This window comes from Aegilops tauschii, chromosome 7, assembly GCF_002575655.3.
Source record: "Aegilops tauschii subsp. strangulata cultivar AL8/78 chromosome 7, Aet v6.0, whole genome shotgun sequence".
Taxonomy (NCBI): Eukaryota; Viridiplantae; Streptophyta; class Magnoliopsida; order Poales; family Poaceae; genus Aegilops; species Aegilops tauschii.
Genome location: NC_053041.3, coordinates 634,745,540 through 634,748,406, shown reverse-complemented (window position 1 = coordinate 634,748,406; position 2,867 = coordinate 634,745,540).

Here is a 2,867-nt window from a genome sequence, read left to right as displayed (position 1 = left end):
TCCCATATGGCCATATGATGTATAAGCCAAACAAAACTTCTACTAGAAAAAAACAGAAAAGACCTATAGACTAAATGAGTCCGAGAAAATGCTCAATGTAGTCTATATGCATGTGAACCCACATGCTAAAATTTCTTATAATTCTTATTTTATATGTTTTGAGATATTATGAAAAGATCACACACATAGGCATCGAGTAGAAACATACCCATGTAAAATTGCGTCGAATGTTATGACCATTTATGAACTAAGTGAAAATAAGAAAATGAAAAGCTACAATTTATGTTTCACAACTTGTCCCATAGAATTTCCATTATATATTTTTCACACATGTCATAAATGTTCATATTTTTTCTAAATGTTTACATGTGTATGTGTAAGTTTCTACCCTATACTGATATGCATGTTTTCACAAGACTTAGGAATTAGATTTTCAGCAAGTTTAAAAAATTGGGTGGATGGAGCGCCTCCAATTGTTGAAAGACACTTGGAGAATCTGTTCTTCCAAAAATCAATATTACCGTAAAATTATTGACTTGACATGTAAGAGTACCTATTTATCCAGCAACAAAGTACACGACAACATGTAAGAGTACCTATTTATCCAGTAACATTAAAAGAAAACATGGGAATGCCAAAAAGGAACTAGAAAATAAAGCTTACCTCAAGCCCTATTCATGGAAAAATATGATTTCATACACACAAAAAATATTTATTTATTCTTTGTGCAATTATCCCTTGAATCACATGAAAAAAAATTATATTTATAATCAAACAATTTAATCATCAACCAACCTTACAGGGATTCATTCTAGATTGGAATGATTGGAAAAAAGTAATAACAGCAAAAATTAGCACTTCCAAACGAAAAGAGGCGCTTTTGGCCTGATCAATCTTACCTCACCTAATGTCCACCCAGCCGGTTACAAATGAGTGTATGTACGAAAGAGAAATGTAATGAATGAACACCTTGTTGATCAACATTTTACCCAAGACCCAAGACATGGACTCAATTAAGCATGTAGCTTATGTCACTACAAATTGTACATGAATAACAGAAGAAGTACTAAGTACTAAACTAAGACAAATAAAACAGAATATTGAGTAGCATGAAGTTGGAAATATCTGGAAGTACGTAGTATAAAAGTATGATTGAAATTCATCTATGATTGACTACATGCACAATGATCAAATATCCACATCAATACATATGATCTGAATATCATTAGGACAAAACAAGTAATGGAGAAAGCAAGTTGTATACCTTGGTTCCCAAATATTGAGGGACGATTCTTTCGATACTACAAACCCTTGTTCTTCATGGCCCAACAGATATTCTACGAATATGATTTAACTAGGAGGGTATCAGGAAGTAAATGTCTGGTGCCGTTGCCGGGGAGTGTCTTTTACATGTATACTTGGTGAAGAAATCTCCCGTCAACTTGCTAAAAAGCAATCATCTAGCGTTGTTGCCAGGGAGGTTCCTCGGAAGTCCATAGGTTCTCCATTTAACAATTTTACTTCCTTATTATTTACTTTGTTTAGTTACTTTTTGTTCATAATTAGTTTGTTTTATTGCACTTTAGAAAAATAAATAGAAAATAAAAAATTCAGCAAGTAGACATAGTTTCATCATTAGTGACAATACTTTAATCAAGTGTGTCATAGATCGGTATATTGTGGAGAGTACCTAGCACTTGTATTGCTGCACATACTACACATATAAATACACATTACATCCAACCTATACTTGCACTCCAAGACCGTATCAACGTTTAAAAGGAAGGGTCAAAATAGGAGGGTTAGTTAGCAAGGAAAGATCACGACGTGATTGCATGCTACTAACATCATCTATTCTTATAGATCTCAGTCTTGAAGGATGGCTCTTTCTCGGCTAAAGATGGAAGTGCAGGCATTGGAACAATCGTTCGTGACCACATCGGCCACTCCATCGCAACATCTAGTGCGCCCTTGCTTCAGTGCAGTATGCTTTTGAGGCGGAGGTCTTATCCGGAAGGAAGCCGTTAAATTGATGCTCCAGTCATAACCCAGCATTGTGTAATTCAGTCAGACGACGCAAGCTGGTTGACTGCCTAAGAGAGAGAAGACAGATCTAACCTACGACACATCATTCATGAGATAAACGTCATGTCGGGGGAGGAGGCACTTAAACATGCGAAAGTTAAACGCTCACATACAATGTTATAGATTTGTTAGCTAATCATTGTAGATTGGAACAACTAATGGATGGTTGTAGGATGCTCCTAGCCGTGTAGCAAACCTTTATGACTGTAGATTGTAACTACATTCCCCACTAATAAAGTTCCCCTCTTTGTCGCCCTTCTTTTGGAAACAAAAACAAGCACTTAAATTGGGAGCTCCAATTGGGCGCTTCAGGCGCCAGGGAAGCTCCCTGGCACCCACATGCCGGCGCTGGTGGGCCGGCCCATGTACACATTGGCATTTGAGAAAAAAAAGAAAAAGAAAAAAAAAACACAAAAAATGAAAAAATTCTAGAATTCAAAAAAAATTCAAGGATCTTGAAAAAAGTTCATGAACTTGAAAAAAAGTTCATCACTTTGAATAAAAGTTTATCGACATTGAAAAGGAAATTATAAAAAAGTTCACCGATTTTGAAAAAAAGTTCATCGGATTGAATTTTTTTATCGACTTTGAAAAAAGTTCATCGATTTTGAAAACAAGTTCATCAAATTTTGAAAAAGTTCATCGCATTTGAAAAAAGTTCATGCATAAGTTCATTGAAACTGAAAAAAGCTCATGGATTTAAAGAAATGTACACAAATTTCAAAAAGAGGTTCATCAATTTTAAAAAAGTTCATTGAATTTTAAAAAATGTTCATCGAATT